This window comes from Syngnathus floridae, chromosome 7 (genome assembly GCF_059516105.1).
Source record: "Syngnathus floridae isolate MCC-2025c chromosome 7, RoL_Sflo_1.0, whole genome shotgun sequence".
Lineage (NCBI taxonomy): Eukaryota > Metazoa > Chordata > Actinopteri > Syngnathiformes > Syngnathidae > Syngnathus > Syngnathus floridae.
The window spans coordinates 8,057,538-8,080,428 of NC_142419.1; the positions used below are offsets into that span (position 1 = coordinate 8,057,538).

The 22,891-nt window shown below is 37.7% G+C and overlaps 1 long non-coding RNA gene across 4 annotated transcripts in view; it reads right to left on the minus strand.

Annotated features, from left to right (window-relative positions):
- The window catches only part of LOC148395009 (uncharacterized), a 106,924-nt gene that overhangs the window by 74,714 nt on the left and 9,319 nt on the right, over positions 1-22,891 (minus strand). For 2 of the 4 annotated variants that reach the window (XR_015859443.1, XR_015859444.1), the window contains exon 1: positions 16,406-16,804. This is a non-coding gene — a long non-coding RNA (uncharacterized LOC148395009). Of the gene's footprint in view, positions 1-16,405; positions 16,805-17,533; positions 17,648-22,891 lie in introns of those variants that run through there. The other 2 variants (XR_015859446.1, XR_015859445.1) reach the window with 2 other exon arrangements.

The window sequence follows — 22,891 nt, forward strand, 5'->3', positions numbered from 1 at the left end:
AAAGCCAGGAAAATAGAAGCGATAAGTTCAAAATGAAAAAGTCCAAAATAAAAGTACAAGGGAAGCAAAACCAACCTATGATACATACGTATATGGAAGTGTATCTCATCTTGATACTTTGTGTGTGTGTGCGTGTGTGTGTGTGTGTAGATACAAGTAATATTTTCTAGATAATATTTTTGCGCTGATGTACGGAAGAGGATTAGGGCCAGTGAAGAAGGACAAAAAGGGGGGTGACATGATTCTGCCTTTTTTTTCTCAGAATTCTCACTTTAAGTCAGAATTCTGAGAATAAAGTCAGAATTCTGAGAAAAAAAGTCAGAATTCTCACTTTAAATTTTTAAAATGAGAATTCTGACTTTTTTTTTTCAGAATTCTGACTTTTTTTCTCAGAAAGTCAGAAAGTAGGAATTCTCACTTTAAAGTCAGAATTCTGAGAAAAAAGTCAGAGTCCTGTCACCCCAGCAAATTTTCTTCACTGGCCCTCATCCTCTTCCGTACTGTGACTCTGCCCTTTTTTCAGCACATCAAATATTCAGAATAATAATATACAATATATTTTGTAATATTTTTGTATTAGGGGTAAACCCTAGTGCATGTGTAATTTTGTTCAGCAACAGTTGGATTTTTTTTTTCTCGAACTTCATTGCTAGAAATTACATTGCATGCTAAAAAACATATTGTGCAAGCTTTTATATGTCAAACAACAAAAAGATGAGAATATCCCAAAAATTTGATTTACTTCAAGTAAAAATATATTTGAAATCAGTGTCAAAAATGTGTTCAGGGACACATTCCGATTTGAATTTGATGATGACCATTACCCAGATCATTTTAATAAAATAAATTGCTTTTTTTTTGTCCTTACAATGCATGCAATTTACACACACAATTCTCAACTGTTATTTTGAACTTGCGTTTTATGATGAAAACAATTTTTGTATACTATAACTACAGTCATTTGTTTTTCTGCTTCTCTGTATTTGAGTGAACAGTCAACATTTTGAACTACTAAAACCCAACAGTAAATGTGATGGGACTCAATTTACTAGGTCGACTTGTAACATGTAATGAGGTGCAGTAACTGTCCAAATTGTCATTATGAAGATAAAAACAATCATGCAGTTACAAATTTACAACACTTTCAGCGATCTACTTGTAGTTGTTTGCACTGCTGGAGTGGTACTCTGTACCACAGTGAGCGTCATCTAATATTTTGACACTCATGAAGACTAAATAAGTAAAAGATTCTGTAATTATGGCTCTCAAACAAAGGTCAAATTGATGTAGGTAACTGATTTTCCAGATAAATAATCCAGCAGGTGTGTGATTAAATTACAGTACATCATTTGAAAGAGAACACAGTGGCATGTCAAGTGGAACTAAAATGAAGTGTAAAGACAATTGATGCTTCGGTTAACTTGTGCACAGCCCCAAAGATTTAATGAATTAAAAAAGGAAAACATTGTAATGATTTATTTTCATGCTAAGCATACAGCAAAAAATTACGGATGACAAGATAAAAAGAGTTCAAATTCAGGGGAAAATGGATTACAATATCAGGCAGTAGCAAACGTCATTTATTTCTTTATTTTATTTTCCTAGAAGAACAGCCATCACATCCAACTCCTTTCTCAGGCAATTACTTTTAATTGGCTAACCTTTTCGTTTGTTGACGTGCACTATTTTTAACTGATCCTTCAGTGCTAAAGCACCATGCAGAAAAATCACACTTTTGCTGTGAGAAGTGTTGAGAGCTGGTAACAAGACAAGGGAAAAACATGCACATAAATCTATCGGAATTTCCATGTTTGGGATATGGGAAAATAAGAATAAAATAGTTAAGAAAGAAGTGAGCTTTGTCTCAGGCTAAAATAAATACAGACAGTATGCATGCAAACTGTTTGTGTGATAATTTTAATTTTGTGTTTGATGTATCAGCGATGGTAGTTATGAATTGTTGAGTTTTGGAAGAATAAAGAATTTTTTAATATAAATGAAAATTCATTTTTTTTTATTGTAATTTCAATATATTAATAATATAATGATTATTATGATATATTTTTTCCACAATCGCCTGGCCCGAGCATGGCAGAGCTGTATATGAACGTTTGAATGCGTCAAGCTCATTTTATGGACAATACTGAAACAATACAGACTTATCGTTGTACATTTGCAGATTGCATCTTCATAGGGCATGTGCCACCCATGAAATGTTTGAGTACAGAAACACACTTACAGCATCTTGGATCTTAGTAAATTAGGCTTTGAGAAAAGACTGCCAGTGCTAAGTGAAGACACTGTCTGTTGGCAAGTATTCATCATGAAGCTGCCATTAGCTTTATTAAGTTCATGATATGTTAGTTAATTTCCCATCCTTCAACCTCCTGCACTTCCTCTCCCTTGTTCATTCCCTGTAGGCTTGCTGATGTTAGCAATAAGAGAGCTCATCATAGGAATGCTGTTCTCTGGGAATGCTTTGTCCTTTCAGTTTATGAATTGAAGTGTGTCTTGAAAAGTGAAAAGAGGATGCTTGACTTAAAATTAGTGTCAGGCACTCTTTTCAAGCTCTGTTTTCATCACCACTGCACAATATCTCATCAATATGCCACGTGAAGTGTTAATTGCATGCATGAACTGAATGTTGAGGTTTGTATGGCATCACAGAGCGCCAAATGCACCGTTGGAGCATTCTTTCACGTTCGGAGCACTGTCTTGTCTCTGCTTTTATGTGTGTAGTACGAATTCTGACTTTGCTCACAGCTGTGCCTTTGGCCCACAGCTGCAGTAAGACTTTATCATACATGTTATTGCAAATGTGAGAGCATGTTGGCATTCAATTATTACAAGCAAGTTTGGATTAAGGGAGAATGTAAAATAGTAATACATAAATAAAAATTATATCGTGTAGAGATTTGTTATGATTTTAAGGTAGACCGTCCAGTGATTAGGTTGTTTTTGCATCAATGTGTTTTTAATATTTTTTGATCTATCCTCATCCACTTTTCAACAGGCACATAAAATGGAGGTATGACTCAAAATGGTTTTGTCTGATAAATTTTTAAAAATGTCCAAGTTTTCTTTATAGACAAAACTGTACTTGGAAGTACTTGGTCTTTCCCTGTTGCTGCACCACCATACCCATGATTTACGCCATGAGAATCTTCCAGTCACTTTGAAATTTAGCATCCTTGTCACGGTTTGTGTAGCTCATCCGCAACGGCTTGAGCTTTTGAAGCCATAGGGTCATGATTTGAGCCTAATGTCAAGGTGCCTTTAGGAAGGCACCAAACCCCATAAGAATAAGATGAGAGGCTGAGCACCATCTTTTATATACCCCCCCCCCAAAAAAACTTGTGTATCGATATTTATGAGATTAATGAAAATTCCATTGTATAGCTTTTTGTCTTTGTTAAAACATTATCTACTCATGAGAATAATATAGCTCAGACTTTTGCAACTTATTTTCACGGTTTCAGATGTCTTTGTTATAAAATTTTAACTCATACAGCTCTATCCATTTTTGTAAAAGGTCACAGTATGCTGAGGGGATTTCCCTGCCGATGGCTTTTTGATCTAGGCATATTTTCGGTCACTATGTCAACGCAATTCCTAAACTGCTGAGATGCAGATGATTTTCTTTTGGTCCGTCCTTTTTCTGATTTTGTCTATGAAGACGTTTTTTCTAAATGACCTAGAGAAAGACTTAAAAACATGTTTATCATATGCATGCTCTGCTGGATATGTTTTGCATTGCACGCCACACGCAATTTCTATACATGCAGGCACGCAAGGAGTGAAGGAGGTGCACAAACAGTGCTGCATCTCGCTGGGGTGGGCATGATGCATTGCTCAAGGGTACCTCGACAGTCGCCCGTAAACTGAATAGTATCTCTCCAAAGTAGTTGCCGTGTTAACATGAGCTGCAGAACCTGAAGCTCTCCATTAGGGTCTATAGAATCTTCATATGCGCATTCGTGGTTTTTGGGCGTTAAATGTTCTTAGGCTTAAATGTTGTGGGAAAGAAAAAGTGAATTTCCCGTTATAATGGAATGATAGTGATGTGTCCAATTTTAGAATGTTGGCACACTGACAGCACCACCATTTGATTAGTCTAATGTCTCTTATAAATGAAACTCATCTGGGCAGTGGGGACAAAATGTCTACAGTATATTTTGCAAGAGCTACAATGTGCAAAATGTGGTTTTAAAGGCTCTGCTCCACTTAAGAGTGTGAGGTAGGTTGCAGTGACAAGCCTCACTGATATTTGTTCATTACATTTGTTTTTCCTCGAACGTTAAGGACACTTGCACAAAGTATTGATAATTGAAATTGTATTGGACATTGCGCCAAGTGGAATGTATGTATGTCATCGGAAGACATTTCTTGGATGTGTTTGCTAAGCTATGTCCACGTCTGTGCACCTTTATGTGTCTTCTCTATGTTTGTGTGCGTGTAACTAACCAGATGTGGTTTGTGTATTTCAGCCCGAGGGAGGTAAGTTATTGGACTGACCTCTGTAGTGTGACAACAGTAGAGTCTGAGGCAATCTAGAGGACGAAACATCAGCAGCCACTAGCTACCAAAACACATTAAAGATTAAAGCAGTCGCTCAGAACAAAGCCACCAGTGCGCGGGCTTTTGGTCAAAATGGACGTTGTGTGTTTTCCCTGCACTTGGGGGCTCTTGTATGTTTGTGAATGTGTTTGCAACCATGTGTGAATTTTAGTCTTTTCTGAGGGATTTGCAGAATCCATGTTAGCTATTGTATTCAGACAGAGGATTGAAGTAATATTACAGACAAGGTTATATTTTATGCGACTATTTGGCATTGGGTTGTACTAAATAGTATTTTGTAATAGAGAGCCAAATTTTAGGTGGATAACATTCAAACAAAAAATATAAGTAGAATACAGTGCAACTGTAACTGTATTGTTGATAAAATGCCAGTATAGTATTTGCAAAATGTATGCAGTACTTACTATATACAGTATGTTACAGTAAATCCTTTACCCATACGTTTATCTCCGCTTTGGTTAACTGCTGTGATAGTGTGGCATTATACTCATTTAATGTTTAAACAACTCAAAACCCAGCAGGAATTATAATGAATTATTATTGAACTGTAAATTGGTTTGCGGTTTATGTTCTTCAATGGTTTAATTCCTTTTAAGTATGCAAAGGTTTGAGGAAAAACACTCCATATTGGGAGCATAATAAGTGGAACAACTTTAATTTTTTCAAAATGCATGAATTAAACCTATCCACACGGTTGTTTTTTATTGTGTGAAAATACATTTAATCTGGGGAAAGGTCACTGAGAGCATTCTAGCCAAGGCAAACATTACCTTCAATCTATTTTCCCATAAAAGATGCCTAAAAACAAATTATCTCCTATGATGAAAACACATTGTTTTCGTTCATCTTTCTATGCATGTAATTGTTTGTCATGTGTGGTTGCATTCTTACTTCAGTGCTAGTTGAACAGTGAAATGCATAAGGCAAATGTTCTTATCCGAGAAACAGTACAATCAGAGTACAGAACATTGCACGACAAGTCGTATTAAAAGAAAATGATTGAAATCGGAAGGATGTGTAAGACAAGGAGACACTTGGAATACCAATGGGGCTGTGGAAGAATAATAAAAGACAAATGCAGCTGTGAATAAAAACTGCGAAATGAGGTGCCATTTTATCTGTCAAATTTTAAAAAACCTGAATTCAGAGATTTTTTTAATGTATATAGTCATTTGAACATATATGCCGAAAGGCTTTGCAAAGACGGAACTAGGTAGTATAAGATAAGATGTTATTTTGGGATGTTTTGTAATTCGGTGTATTCCAAAGACCCACACTGTTACTCTCCATTCAAAAGAGAAAAGACCACCTTTGAGATATTCTCATCATAAAAGACCAGCTGAGGGAGTTGTTGCTAAATTGTTCTTGGGGTAGCAAATATCAGGTGTAATACTACCAAGAAAGAGACAGACTAGGGTTTGATTCAGTCGCAAATCACTATCAAATCTGACACCTTGATATTTTCTTTCAAGTTACATGGCTCTATATAGCCCTTCTGTGAAAATTAAACTAATGATATGACAGCTCCCGCAACATTATTTTTAGCTGGAGAGAGGAAAGCAACACAGTGTCACAAGAGGATATGCGTTCCAGGTTGATTATTTTCGGCTTTACCCATTAGGAGTCCCACTGTGAGTGTGAAATGGTTCTAACTTGCATGAATTTGTATTTCTGTGATTCTATGCTGGACTTCCCGTCGGTAATGGCTTCGACACAATTCCCACCACGAAAACTAGACTAGACTAAATGTTGCTTCAAAAACTTACAATGGTTTCTAACAATTTGCCTTTAAAGCTATTCAAGTTTGAGGCCTCACAATCACACACTCAAGCTGCTGTCATTGTTCACAGTGCCTTTGCCACATCTGCTTCTGGCCAGGTGCTGAGCATTTGTCCATGTTCATCTGCATTTATGGCCGATAGGAGACCGTTTGGTGATCCTTGGCCTATTACATTTCTCAGTGGAGCACGTACCCACAATGAAAAATCAACCCTTTTATCACATCCTCCAATTTTCCTTCTTGGACACTGACCAGACACAACAGGGGAGAAGTTCAACAAGAGACACTGCTGAAAATGGCGAAAGTAGCGCCGCATGAACAAAAACTTGGAGGAAGAACAGATGGGAAGGGAGGTTTAACAAAATGGATGATGAGAAAAACAGAGCTCAGAGATGATCACACAGTTGTGACCATGACACGACCTTTTACCATCTCAATGTCACCGACATGTGCCCAGAGTTTTATCCTGATCACACGCTGAATGGGTTTAATCTTAATTCGCAGTGCACTGACTTTCAAAAGTGTGAAAAGTGTCCAAGTGTATTTGACTTACATTTAGAATCGTTCAATGACAAACGAATCATTTTATGTAACATATCACAGATGATTTATTCCAATACATATTTATATTTAGATTTTTATTTCTTTCAAGTAGGAAGGATGAATGTTTTGCAATAAATCTACAATTAATACTGCATATTTTAACATTGTTCTTCTAAACCAGTACAAAATATTACCACAAGACGATCCATCCATCCATCTGTTTTCTATACCGCTTGTCCACACGGGGGTCGCGGGCGTGCAGTCATCGGGGAGTAGGCGGGGGACACCCTGAACTGGTTGCCAGCCAATCGGAGGGCACACAGAGACGAACAACCGTTCACACTCGCAGTCACCCTAGGGGCAATTTTGGAGTGCTCAATCGGCCTACCGAGCATGTGATGTGGGAGGAAACCAGAGTGCTCAGAGAAAACCCACGCAGGCCCAGGGAGAACATACAAACTCCACATAGGGAGGGACGGAGGTGGAATCGAACCTACACCCTCCTGATTGTGAGGCAGTCGTGCAAACCAGTGCTCCACCGAGCCACCTCACAACACTAATATATTAAATTTACTTTTCAAATGATGTTTAAGATTTGGAAAATCACACACAGTATTGATATTTGGTGTTTCCAGTGTTTGTGGCAGGTAAGTGACACAGCATAAAGAAACAAACGATAAAATGATCACGTACAGGAATTTACAATGTATTCTTATACAATATCACAGTGTCATCACATTTGGTATCTTACCATTTTAAAGGTCACAGGAAGCTCTTCTGGCCTTGCCAAAGACAGCTAAGGTAAATTTGAGATTAAGTGGACTGACTGCTAATGAAGATGCATGTGTGTAAAAAGTTTGTGTGCGAATATGACGATGTGAGTGCATGTGACAGAGCAAACACATCGGTTGAGAGGTGAAGATGGCCAAAGTGACAGAGACAGATAGAGATTTCAAAAGGCTACCGTTTCTTATCAGCAAAGGTCACTCAAGCAATTACGTGACACATTGATTTATATCCCTAGAGGCAAGGCATCCTACAAAAGCATGAGCAACAAGCTGACTCACAAACTCCAAAACACACACTCGCACAATCTGCCTTCTACTCCTAATTATTATTGTTCACTGTGAAAGTCTTACGCTTTGTGAGATCATTAAGGTCTTGGCCACAGGGAGGAAACAAATTTTTGTCGTGTGTCACAAATTAACTGGCAGTGCACATCAACCCATTTTCATATTCCTTATATTCCTTTGTAAACAACTGTGAAGGTGGTGTGTGCATGTGTGTGCATGCCAACATGCATATACAGTCCTGTCAACTGGTTCATTAAACATTGTTGTCTCCTGCAGTGAGTCACGATTTCTCAGGGCATCTTTTCATCTCGGCATTTGATGCACAGAAGCACGTTAAAATGCACACGTCCGCTCACATAACAATAGATGCCAGAAATACACGAAGAGCTGGAGTTGATTTAGATTGAAGACTACCTAATCTTACATAGTCGACACACGCACACCACAGCGAAGCTGAATATATATATATATATATGGAACACACTCAAGTATCCTGTCACAAAAAGTTACATATTTTCAATATCATTATCCGATCACTGTGGCTTTGAATCTATTTCATCGACTTGTACAGAGGTCTCTTTAGTAACTGTTGGGGGCGAGGCAGCTTCATGCGGCGGAATGCCCAATGAGGCTCATTGCGGCCATGAACACTTGCCCAAGCACCAAAATGAAGTTGCGCCGTTTTTACGCAGGGCGCACTGGTGCCAGTCTGCCAAAATGGAGCTCATAGTGTAATAATGCCAGGATTAAAACTAAAGTAATGCTGTGTTTTTAGCATCAGAGCAGATCTGAGTGCACGTGTGCACATGATTTTAAACATGGGAACCCTTATTACTTCAAAATGGAAAAAAATAAAATAAAAAAAAAGACAAATTAAGGAGTAAGAATATAATATAAACTAAAGTTACACTTTTGGGGGTGGCACAATCCACAATCCATTTGTTTGAATAGCTTCAAGAACCACATCAGCATAGCATCAAGAACTATATCGGCATATCAATCATGTAAAGTTGGAAAATCATAATTTTTTAGGAATAAAGAATACAATTGAAGAATAGCGCCATGGTACAGATTATGCGGCAACTGGGCAGTTAATCTTCCTGGCAGGTCTCTGCGCTCTGGAGATGATAAAGACAATTATCTTGACAATAGGCATTTAGCAGTCTTTCAATGAGGAAATGATTGAGGTGTCTGAAAGATCATATCATGAAGCAATATCCTTTTAACCGAAGAACGTGATTGATATGTGATAATTCTTAATGCAAATATATAAAATGGGTATGTACAATTATGTGCTCTGTGAGTTTACACTAGACCAGGGGTCGGCAACCCGCGGCTCCAGAGCCGCACGCGGCTCTTTAGCACACACCTAGCGGCTCCCTGGAGTTTTTGCAAAAATGTGTGAAAATGGAAAAATAAGTTTTTGTTGTTGTTGTTAGTTTTTTAAATATGGAGTTTTAGATGGTTATCATGACACAAGAATTCGTATGCTTTAAAAAATGTATGCAGTTGTAAATATATTAAAAATACCGAATTTAAGAATGACGCCAAATAACAAAATTGCGTCATAGCCTGCGACACGGCACAGGTGAGTTGTAAACAAACAGATGTGTGAGTGACGGGCCATGGATTCAAAAGGCAAAAAGAAAATGATTGCTGATGAGAACAGAGGTTTTGAGAAAGAATGGACTGAACCTTTTGCTTTATTGCCAATGTTGAAGCATTGCCTGCATGTTTGATTTGCAATGAGAAGTTGTCAGATAACAATGAGGAATTTGGGGCGACATTTTCAGCTAAAGCATGGTCATTTTGCTGCTGATAACCCAGTTGCAACTGAGGGGAAAGGTGCAATTGCAGTGCTGGTGGAGAAGTTTGAGGACCGAAAAAACAGTTTCAAGAAGTGGATTGCATCTCCAAACTCTACGTACTACTGCTGCAAGTTTTGTTGCAGCCCCGGAGATAATAGTGCGGAAACCCATTCACCGATGGCGAGTACATGAAGGGATTCATTCATTACAATATCAGAGTGCCTATTTTCGGACTTCAAAAACAAAACCGAGATCATTCAGAAATTAAAGACATGCCTCTCCGCACAAACAATATCACCGATCAGCAAATCAAGGACATCAATTATGCTCCAGCTTTTTCTTAATTGCCTGTGATGGATGATGAGTCGTGTGACGTGACCGATATCGAACAGACAGCTCTGCTATGCAGGTACGTGAACTCTAATGGGGCGCAAGAAGAAATGATCAAATTGATACCACTATTTTTCTTTAAATTCTTTTAATAGTAGGCATACAACTTATGTATTGAGAGTCTTTGTTGCCTTATAAAAGGCTTTTAGATTTTTGCGGCTCTAGACAGTTATGTTTTTTTTTTTTTGGGGGGGGGCAATATGGCTCTTTGAACATTTTGGGTTGCCGAACCTTGCACTAGACCAAAAGGAAACTGATGTAAAAAAATCAATGGATAATGGTATTTAGGAACTAACAGTGAACTCAAACAGGGAATAACATGTTCCTGAAAATATATAAATACAAAAATTACTGCATTTTACTTATATATATATATATATATATATATATATATATATATATATATATATATATATATATATATATATATATATATATATATATATGTGTGTGTGTGTTAAAATACGCCTGTGGATTCAAAGTGGAGGGTTAATTGATGATCATCGGTGTGGAATAAATCACATTACAAGTAATAGAAGTAGTCTGTCGGTTCTAGTTTATTATTATACAAGCACAGCTGCATAGCACTCATTTTGATCGTTCTCTTCCAGTCAGACAATAAATGCGTGCATACTCTACTAAGTCTAAAAGCAACAAAAAATAATAACCTGTCGTCACATTCAATGCCTAACAGTAAACGTAAACAGTAAAAAGCAAATGCATTATCTTTAATCTATCAATCATACGCGTGAACTAAATAATTACATAGTTGGATGGCAGTGTGATGAATTGCTTGTAAGAGATTTTTTTTTTTGCTGCCCTCTTTGCTTTGGCTTTTATGGACATTTCACTGACAGCTCAAGCTATCGTCAGGCTATGCATCAAATGAGGAATGCTCTTTTCAATAAAACCAAATCAATGTTCTCTTGGGTATGAATTTAAAGAAGCAAGCTTATTGAAAAGCGCTGGTGCGTGGCCTACAGAAAATAAATCTGGTCAACCTAGAAATGAAATGAACAAAGGAGAAAGGAGTATGAGCTTTTGAAAGCTTTTCCACCATAATAACTTTCAGGCAATATACTTAAGGGAAACATCTAATGTTTAATTATCGCATCACATGTGCACACACACTAATGTGCTTGAGGCCCTATTGAAGGATGATGAGCTTCTTTTATGACTTGAAATTGACTAAATGGAAATATTGACTATGTCCACACAGGAAATCAAAATGGGAGAAAATATAGTTTGTCCTCTGCAGCCGTAAAGCTTTCATTCTTTTGGCAAGTCAAAAAGAACATTTGTGGGGTCAGTGGTTACTGATATTGAATAATCTTTGTTCCCATCTTCTCATACATCCCAGATGTGTTTGATGAGGGTTGAATTCAGAGCTCTCAAGTTCTTTCACACCAAATTCATCCGTCCATACTTTACACACAATAGGGACTAAGCGGGATATTCTCTCCCATTCGTGCTTTAGTCAGTTTCTTACATGACTAAGTATGGTGATTATCCAGTCTTGGCATGACACACCTGGCAAATTTGTGCAGTACCACTAAAGAGGTATCAATCGAGGAAGTCGGAGGTTGGCTGTACTTTCCACATGGTGGCATTTTCCTGAGACAGGTGACTTCTATTGAGATCTTTTTGGAAAATATGTTACAAGTGGTATTAACTAGTGGATGGATCCGAAAGTTAAACTGATTCTCGCTAGTGGTGAGGATTCATTTTTTAATCAGTGCAATACAAGCAATTTAATCTGAATATTGTGCTCATGATGGTGCTCATGATGGAGCAAAGCAAGGAAAAGTTCACCTGGATATCAAAGTTTGGCCATTATTGGGACATATAATTATTGAGCAGTCGATGAGTACATATTGGGACATGTGTGCCGTTCCGCACGCACAGTCTGCACCAATGAGTCGAGTCGGCAGGTGACATGACATGCAATATGATGCTCTGCCTCCGAGAGGCGCTAGTCGTTAGTGCGGAGTCTGGAGCGCTGAAGGCAAAAGATGCGTAAGTCTATGGAAGAGTGTGCGGACTGAGATTTTTCAGGGTCACATGCTGATTCCAAGGTCACTACACCCATAGTGTGTACATTTCATGAAAGTGTGTACATGGCACACTTAATTTGATGGGAGAATCTGAACAACCAACAAAGTGTGCAGCAGCACGCCTTTTCTGTTTTAAGCACATGGGAAAATATATGCCCCTAAGAGATCATCAACTAATAGGCTATTAAATTAAGAGGGGCCTCTAAAGAGCGGTGGCACAGTGCACATGTGCCTCACAGATCTGTGGTCAAAGGGTCAAATCTGTTCTCTGTCCAGTGTGAATTTTACTTGGGTTCCGATGCTTGTGGATTTTCAACGCTTTCCTCCATATGCCATAAACATGCATGTTAAGCCTACTCCACACTGCAAATTGTCCTTTTGTGTGATTGCCAGTTCACCCACGACTACAAAGAGCAGTAAGGAATATGGATAGATGGGTCTTTTGAGAATTCAAGTCTAAATAACTTGCGGATATTACAAAGATTATAAAGAAAAACAAATATGACATTGGCATTTTTAGAGGTCTTTCATTTAGGTTTTCCCCCTTGATTCCCTTCTCTATCTGTGTGTTAGGTGCCCCTATGGCTATGTGATTTTCCTGCTGTCAGTCAGAAGCAGTGTAGCTAACCTGCGCGGCACGGATGGGCAGGGCACATGTTCAGGCACTGTCAATCCTATGATTGGCTATGTAGCATAAGTGAACCATATCATATCATTGGCTGGACACCTGTCAATTCCTGAAAGCACAGAAAGAAAATCATCCGTCCACTTAATTAGATGAGATTACGTCTAACATTAAATATTAATCGATCAGTTTATGCAGATTTGTTTTTGTGTGCGCAGCATGGAGTTTCTTGTGCGCAGAGACTGCGTGACCAGCTGTGCAGTTTAGAGGGAACACTGGTCAGAAGCTATAATTAGCAATAGCAACAAGAAAATGGCTGCACAGACACACACACACACATATACACATAATCAAATGTGTTATTATGGCGAACAAAGAAAACTATCTTGCAGTCACGAACAACTCTACACAGGGAGAGTCACAGTTTGACAGGATAATAAGCATCATCAAGGTGCAAAGGCTTGGAGATCTAACAAATCCCACACCCTTCTACCCATCATTATCTCCTAGATGTGTATCCAAATGATGACATACCCCAGTGTCTGTGCACTCGTTTGAGTACAAATGTGAGATTATGAGTCACAAAGTAATTTGGATAATGTGTTCAAGACAACAAATGATCCAGATAAAAGAACTGTATATTGTTTGTCTAAAGGCATCTCATACCAGCTCTGTTTTTTGTTGTATAATTCCAGGCTGGCTTTCCCAAGGAGAGGAATATGTTTAAGCGCCCAAGACATTTGCTGCATACATTTAATATTTTATTTTTTATGTCGTTTACAAAGGCCCGTATGTAAAGGTGTGCATACATACCAGATTACTAGTTTCCTTTTTTGTTTAATTGGGTATGTCATGTGTATGAGCAATCTTGTTGAGGCATCTCGTATTTGTTGAAGAGTGAGTTTCCTTTTGTTGGACATGAAGCGTAATTGCAGCTTTTGTAGATTGTCGAGGCAGGTGGTGAGCCATCTGGTGAGGGCAGGTAAGAGAGGAGGACTGAAGCTTTGGGGACAAAGGAGCGCTGAGTGGCAGATGCAAGGATGGATTCAGCCCTCCATCAAACACACATGGATAAACAGTTGTGGATACATGAGTGGTTGGAGCCATAGTCAGAGGCATAGTCAGAGGCATCATTTAAATGAGGCTAACTACAGTTAGCTGATTGGCATAAATTTGAATGTGCTGTTTAAATGAGTATGTTCCAATGGTAAAGGGATATAAAACAGAGGGTTCATTTGTTGGAAACTAATTTTTACTTACCGTATTTTCCGGACTATAAGGCGCACCTAAAAACCTAAAATCTTCTCAAAAGCCAATAGTGCGCCTTAGAGTCCGGTGCGCCTTATATATGGACCAAATTCATAAATTTAAACTGGCACGGAGCATTGTGTCATGAAATCAATCATAATTGGCCCGCTGAAGACTATGAATCATGAATCAAAAAAACTATGGATCATTATTTTGTGATTATAAAGTAGTTTGTTGCGTCTGAAGTCGAAATAAAAAAGATGACATGGGGAATGATTTGATTTGGATTAAAAATGCTTTTTCCATGTTGGAAATGATAAATATTGATCGAGACTTCTGTGCACGAACACTTCTGTGCTAAGACACACAGTAAGTAAGACGACAATGGCCCAAAAATGGCATGTTAAATTGTAGATTCTTAGAAAGGAATTTCACAAAACTGAAGCTTTTCATTGTTAAACATAATTTTTGTGCTATAGCACTTATATTTGGTGTCATGTGCGGCTACAAGTATGTGGAGTTACAGGTTCATAAAAAGGCATGTTTGTAAAAAAAAAAAAAAATGTTGACTTGGCAATTGACAGGTGAGGGTGACTTTCAACATTCAAAAGAAGACTGAAGTCATAATTTCTGATATGGAAAGACTCCAGTGCTGCTTTTCTTGTTTGTTGTTTGGTTTATTTAAATGACAAAATGTTTGGATAAAACTGCTTTTGTGCCTTTATCCACGTTAATCTTTCTACATTATCATTTACACCATTTGCTTAGATATCACAGAGGGAATCCAAAAGAAACAACTTCTAAATGTATGCATGAGAGCATCCTTCCAGCTGTCCCTCTGTTCAAATAAGACAAGATATACCATATGGAAAAAGTTACAACTCAACTCATCAAACAACTGATCGGATCTATGAAAGCGTCTCTGCAAACCCATCAAACGTTCTGTCCTCCTCTGTCATCTTCACCCTTAAACATTTTACCGCCTGCAGTGAGCTTCCGTACACTGTGTATGGTGACAAATACATTTGAGGCACAGCACGACAGACCACAGCATGACTCTGATTCGAGCATGAATGCTGGAAGAATAGCAACAACTCAAAATGCTTGCGGCCCGCGAGAGCAAATGAAGAGCTGCCATATGGACAATTGCACGCAGCTTATGAGGTCAAACCATTTAAGCTTGTCAGTGCTATTACGCAAGATGATGTGGCTAAGAGGTTGCATCATATAAACAGTATAATGTGGCAGGTCAACAACAACTTAGGCTGCATTCAAGAAAAACAACGTTTTCTATGTCACTTCTTTTCCAACTATCCACTCTCTATGCTGTATATCCTCAAAAGAGGAATCTACCGGTGAAAATATGCTAAATCCACACAGGACAGCTGGCGCCCGAACACAAAACCATGACCTCTGAACTCTAAGGCATCTGTGGTAACCGGTCTGCCACCTTGCTGCCTCAGTTTTTACCCCAAACAAATAACACTAGAACAGAAATAAAACAATCTAGTGAGCATTGCTCTGATTCTTTTCATGATCATGCTTCTTTTGTGCAAACAACCTGTTGATACCATGATTGAGATATTTCTTAATAGAGATATTTTTTCTTATTTCTTAATAGACATCTCACTAAGAATACTTTCCTCATCATATGACAATTGCCCTATTGTCATTGCATCAGTATGACCACACATGGTCCCTTTATATTGCTTAATTACTCTCTGCATAATTTGCACACTTGCTTTATTATTTTTATTACTCACTTATTGACTGCTGCTTAATGACTCTCTGTAATTTGTGTTCATGTGTTTATTTTATTATAGTGAGTGGCTGCAACTACTGGAGATGGTTTATTTTTTTCATAATTGGCAAATACAGATGATTCTAAAGCTGGTAAGACCACCTTGCCAACGTATGAGAGTTGAGTAAACTGTTATGATGGTGGCTGTCTGTAGTCTTCCAGATAGAATCACAGTTTTAAAAAAATGCAAGTAAATACTTGATTTGGTAACCCTTGCTGTATCATCAAAGACAAGATCAATGGTAACTGCCTCAGGGGGCAAGAAAGAAAAAAAAACGAAATAAAACATATGCATCTACTTTACACCTTTCACGGCCACTAGATTGCTTGAAACTGGAGTTGGAGATATGCCCCTAAAATAGCTACTCACTAAAGAGTACATAGACAGTTTTAGAAGTGTGCCTTTTATAATGTCATACTCACACTAGGCTACTATTTGCCTTTGACAGAAAGCAATGTCATGACTGCTCTTACTGTATGTTGGTGTTGTTGCGTTTTCACTTACCTTTTGTAAGTGTCAGCGGCAGAAGTGAGGCTCCGTGTTAAACTTCACACCCTGGCCCTGGAGTTCCTCTTTTCCTTTTTTTCACACAGTCTCTGATAGTATGCTGATGCCTTTGTGCTCTTCACATACAACTGTGACAGGTGGACATTTCAGGGTTTTAATAGATAGTGTGAAAAAGGGCTTTAAGTGAGCTTGGTTTTATGGTTATTTGATTGAAGGTTTCCTAACACAGATGATGGCAGTTTGCCCCTGGCGCTGGGCCTATTAGCCAGCTATTCAAACAGTCCCTGCATCCAGGTGGTGTCTCTGTCTGTATTGACTGAAGAAAAATGCTCACTTGGGTATTTTGAACAAAAATATTTCCATCCATCCATCCATCCGTCCATTTTCTATACCGCTTGTCCCCTTTTCTGAAATCATATACCATATTTTCCGCAGTATAAGGCACACTTAAAAACCTCAAATTTTCTCAAAAGCCGACAGTGCACCTTATAATCCGGTGCGCTTTATATCAAATATAAGGACCAATATGGATTTGTGGATGAGGATTTATTTATTAAAGTAAGCTTTACGTGTTTATTTTGTGTGTTGTGTGATATTAACCTTTGAGCAATGTTGAGTTATTGATATATTGTTATTGTCTTCACTATTTCGAGTGTTACTATATTGTGATTGGATTAACGTTTGAGCAACGTTGATTCATTCATTCTATGCGGCTTATAATCTAGTGGGCCTTATATCTGAACAAAGTTTTAAAATGGGCCATTCGTTGAAGGTGCGCCTTATAATCCGGTGCATTTTATAGTGCGGAAAATACGGTACATAAAAGTTCTTTGTGTACTGTATTTTAAAGTTAAATCATACAAATCAAAGACATTTATAAAGACATCCGAGCAGGCATTGTTAAGTCTGTACACTTGCGCACCAACACAAAAAAGAGAGTTGGTGACCAAAGTTGTGCTTGAAGTGTATATGTACTTGTCACACAACATTAGTGCTCGCACTGGGGTCAGGTGTTGTTACAATGAGGACTGACTTCATTGGAGTTAACGGCAGCTCATTAGTCAAGTAGTGAAGTGCAGTCACACTTCAACACACACAATAATTTCTTCTACCTCTTTTTCTGACCTCTCTGCGTCTGCTGCTGCTCCATCTCTTACCATTTAGTCACACTACCCAATTCGACTGATTATTTCCTTAAAAGTGTTGATATTGTTGGCGCTACAACACTGCATCCACCCTGAGTCTCACATTTGAAAACAACAGTTACAAATATGCTGAATTATGTGTACTGTATATTGCACAGTGAATCTAAGTTTCTAATTGAGATTTACATTTTATTTCCAAAAATTAAAATCTTTCCATTCCAAACAAATGCGTATTCTGGGTGCGTGTCTGCGCTTTAATAAAAACCGACCCCTCCAATCCCTAAATTCATAGTCTAGTTATCAGTGCATTGACCTTTAACTGTACATTAAAAAAAAAAAAAAAATCTCAAAAGAAAAAATGCCAATCTGCTTTGTTTTGTCATCTCGACTCACTCCATAAACATTATTTTGCTTTGAATTTCGACGTAATCCATTTATCCCTACTTCTATTTTTCTCCCGTTTATCAGGCACGAGTGAGCTCAGGCTTGTTCCAGCTGACTTTTGGGGACAGGTTACACCCTGGACTTGCAGGTTCAAGTTGTAATCATCAATCACCGAATCGTTGCAGTTCCAATAATTTAAATGCATGCTGTAGCAAATCCTCCTGTTCCCTCTTTCCTTTCTTTGTAGCCAGGTTTGTGTGGTATCCCCTTAATTCCTTTTATGGCCATGTCAGGTTTGTTCACGAAGCATCTCAATGGCTTAGCCTGTCATCATGGCAGCATTCCAAATCTGCTTTACTGTTCCTCTCCCAGGGTAGTCCTGTTCCAAGCTGAGGCTTTAGCTGCTGGGACTACCACTCACTGCCATTGTGCTGCCAATGTGTGTGAGAAAAAAGCAGCCAAATATTAATATTCTGTAGGCACATGCAATGTAGCCGAAATTCAGATCGGTATGGATGATGAGAGGATTTGCCAATCATATAAAACACATTTTTAAAATTATTTTTACTGTAAATGGCAAACTAAATAAAGTAAAAAAAATGCATATTTAGAAATGAATACTGGCCTAATAATTTAGAACCCAGTGTAATTCCACAAAACTTGAATTTACTATATCTCAAACTGCAAAAACAACAGCAACAACCACAAAACACTGCAGAATCACATTTACTCCACAATATCGTCTCCTCAGTTCCACTGTGTAAAATTTTACTAGGTAAAGGCCGTTAGAAAATAGGTAGCATGCTAACGTACAAGACTTGTTAGTGATCTAGACATATTGTGCGGATTATAGCATATCTTTTTCTTCCGACACACACGGCAGATGAAATAACGTATCTATGTTTGCTCTCTGATTGACTATTCGCCCAGCATGTAAGCATATATTGTGGTCGTCATTAGCTCAGCCCTCACCCTGGAGAAGAAAATGTGGTAGAAACTTATTCACCAACTTATTCCGCCAATTAATCGAGAAGACTAAGACAGCATACAGTCAGGACTTGAAGGTAGGTGTGTATTGATAAATGCCTAGAGGTATGTGCTTGTGTGTAAGACAGAGATGGATGGAGTTTCTGGCGTAAAAACTACAGTTAAATGTCAGTCCTGTCTGTCACAACACACCTGCTCTCACTGATGCGTCTACTGTGACAGGCTGACATTTATACACCTTCTACTGGACAAAACACACACACACACAATTGTGCATGTTCACAAAAAACATAAATGTAATCAGAAAAAAAGTCACAATTCCAGATGTATTTCAGATAGATGCTCTAACATTGTAGATAGTGACGACCCAGACATAATCGACTTATACGATATAATGTTTTATTAAAAAGTATTATGCCCAAAAGTAATAATATACCACCATCACAAAAAGGTTGAAGATGACTGACATTTTCAATATTACAATAAAGATACAGCATGAAATAGTAGTTATATTCTTTTCAACCTGAGAGAACTGGGAAATAGTACACTGGAGTACACAATAGTAGTACACAAAAAGTTTTACATTGAGTGGTAAAAATTGTTTTATTTGATGTACTAGTATTGTAAGTAATCTTTAACCACTTGAGATTTATAAAAGGTATTTATGCAACTAAATTTTTATAATAACAGTTTTTCTTTCTTTTTTTATTATATTTAGTAATATTTATGAAAAATGGCAGGTTCGGGAACAGCTTTTGGTACCACTCACACTGCCATACAATACTGGATTCAATGGCTCCTTTAATTTAGAGGAGGAAGTTCAACAGATCAAGCCATCCTGCTCTCCTTATGACTCTGTTCCTCCCCATTTCTTATGGTTGTAGCATGCATTTTTCTATTGTTTACAATATACTGTATTGAAGGTATTTTCAGCAGAGATGGGTTTCTTATACTTGATCTTTTTTAGGGGGGGGGGCAGATTATGTCAGCGGGACCCCGTAGATTGACAATTATTCTCAAGATCCCCTGGTTGTAACTCCCATTTTTATCTTTAAAAATATGATACGGGAAAGAGCACTAGCAGCTGGACTCAGGAGAGAAGTGAACATTTGTCTGTGTGTTCTAGTTGAAACTCAACATTATCGTCCTCCTCAGAAACCTTCTCATACGTATCTCATTATTCGTCATCTTCTTATTTCTGTATGCTGGTCACCAACTCCAAACTAAAGTAGTTTTATGTATGGCTTGCATGTCTAGCACTCTCTGTCATTTGTTTTCCAACCCAAAACTAAATATCACAGCGTTATGTAAGGAGATAGCTATCAGTGGGCTGTTAGTTTACGATATTATCGAGCTTTTTTATTACTGTTTTGGCGCTAAATATGTATATATATGTATATATACTTGTTTGGTTGTGAGAAACACCAAAGCTACATGTTTTGTAGTCCAATAAAAAAGTGCCATTTGATAGCCCACTTCAGATCTAATTAATGCTAGTCAGTAGCAATTATGGTTTTTACTGGTTATTTTAGCGTCTGCTTGATATAGTAATTAGTTTGTGCATGTAATTAATCTTTATTAGTACATTTCTAATTCTGTAATGAGTTATCCAGATGCTGCCCCAATTTGCAAAGTTTTTCTGTGGTCATCATCACTTTTTTCGTTCTTTCTCGTTCTCGCACACATGCACATAGTATGCACAAGCAGAGACTCACACAATTAAAAGCACACAACTTTTTACGGCCTGCTGGATGTCTCTTAAATGTTTACAAAATAGTTGGTACATTATAGACCGACAACTGAAAGTTCAGTCAAGTTTCCTTAATTTCTTGATAATATGTAATGTACTGCAGAACTGACATCACTATCCTTCATAATGTAAATATACATAAACTGTACAGACCTGTAGCTGAGTGCAACAGAAAAGGCCAGAGTTTGAAGATATTGCCCAAGAAAGGTACATGGCTGCAAATTTTGTCTCTTGAGACATCATAGCCACTTTAGTTTTATTGTTGGATGATGGCTCAAATCACTTTGCCTCATGTCCCTCTCTTGATGGAAACTCTTGCCTTGTCCCTTCGGATGGTTTATAATTCATGTGGGTCCCTTAAAGGCAAACCAAGGTCTTAGCAGGAGCAGTTTATTGGCTCCAATGAGGTAGTTAAATATGGGCAAGGACAGTTTGGAGGCTCAATCCAAGACACTACATTATTGACGACTCAAGTCAAAATTACTTCACCATATAAATATTGTAAACAACTTATCTTAGTTCCCTACTTCATGCAACATTCATCTAAGGATAATTATATTATATAATATATTTGTTCCCTTTCTAAATTACTGTAATTTGTTGTGACTGTGTGACTTTTGAAAATATTTTTTTTAAAAATGCACAGTTTGATTGTACAACTTAATAAAAATAACTTCTGGATTTGCACTTAGATGTTGTATACATGACCTGCCTATCAGCCTGTCATTCTTCAAAAGCACAGATAGAAATTGTTTGAGATCAGCACAGCTCATTTGGCTCACCACCGTCTGTGGAGGTTTGAGGAAAGAGTGTCATCCCTGTGATCTGTAGATAATGTCAGTTATTTGCATAGTCCCTGCTGAAGAATGGCTGTGTTTCAGCACCACTGGAGGTGGGGGTGGCAGATGGTTGGTGTGCCTATGTGTATTTATGTGTTTATGTCTACCCTTGCCTGGTTTGGAGCCTCAAGCAAATTTGAGCTCAATATTGGTGTGTCATTCTGCACAATACCCAATGGATGACTGACATGTGCTTTTGCATTGTCTGGACAAATGTACTAGTCTCGCAGATTGTGTCATTGCCACACATGGAAGCAAACATATTTGATGAATACCAAACTAAAACTATGTAAAATATACCAATGTGCATGTAGTGTACAGACAGGGCAGGCACAGTCTCTTTGTCTGTGGCCATACTTCTGTTGCATGTAAGTAGATATTTCAAAGTATGAAAATAAATGAAGCTATTTTCATACTTTATACTCTCACTTTTACTGGACCGAAAATGAGGACATCTTTTGTTGCTCATAGAAATACAATTCCGAAATAGCAATTTACACATAAAAAGACAATTTCAAAAAAACAAACCAGTATTTCTTAAGTTTTGTGTACTGCAGCATTGAAACATTCAGTATTCAACAAACATACCTGGGTTGTAAATCAGTTTGTTTGATTTATGTGAAAAATACGTCATAGGAAAGGTTCCTTCAAAAATGGATCAGTAACAAATTTATATGTATTAAGATTTTGTTTTTCTATATCATATTTCCACAAAAATGTATAATTTGCATTATGGCTACTTCTCAATCATGCATGCCTATCATGACATAAACTGACAATCAGCTTTTGACACACAACCAGGTTTTGCACTTTCCATTTGACACATTGCATTATTGAATAACAATGCTTAGCATTAGCTGTTACAGTTCAACTTAAAATGTTAATGCCATGTGCACTTATGACTGTCATCCATCATAGCATGCCACAGTGCAGTCACGTACAAGCATGGTCAATAGTACTGCATCCCATAACATAACACTCTGAAAAGTAAAGGTTCATGTTATGTAATTTGAATAATTAATTAATAATGAATAATTAAGTAAATAAATTGTAATCTAGTTGGACTGCAAAACAAATTACAGTAATCCCTTGTTTATCACGGATAATTGGTTCCAGGACCACCCGCGAGAGATGAAAATCCACGATGTAGAGAAAATATATTGTTACAATATCCATAAAAGACTTTTATTAACCTCTATTGTATTTTATTGTATTTTTAAACACTATATTGTACTTTTAAATATTTTTTGTATTCTTAAACACTTTGTCACAACTCGTCCCTGGTTGTTTTATATGTAGGTTGTCATGGTTTCTGTCCGCGTCTGTGTACTCGCCCCTCCCCTCCTGTGTTACCTCACAATCATTGTAATCTCAGTCA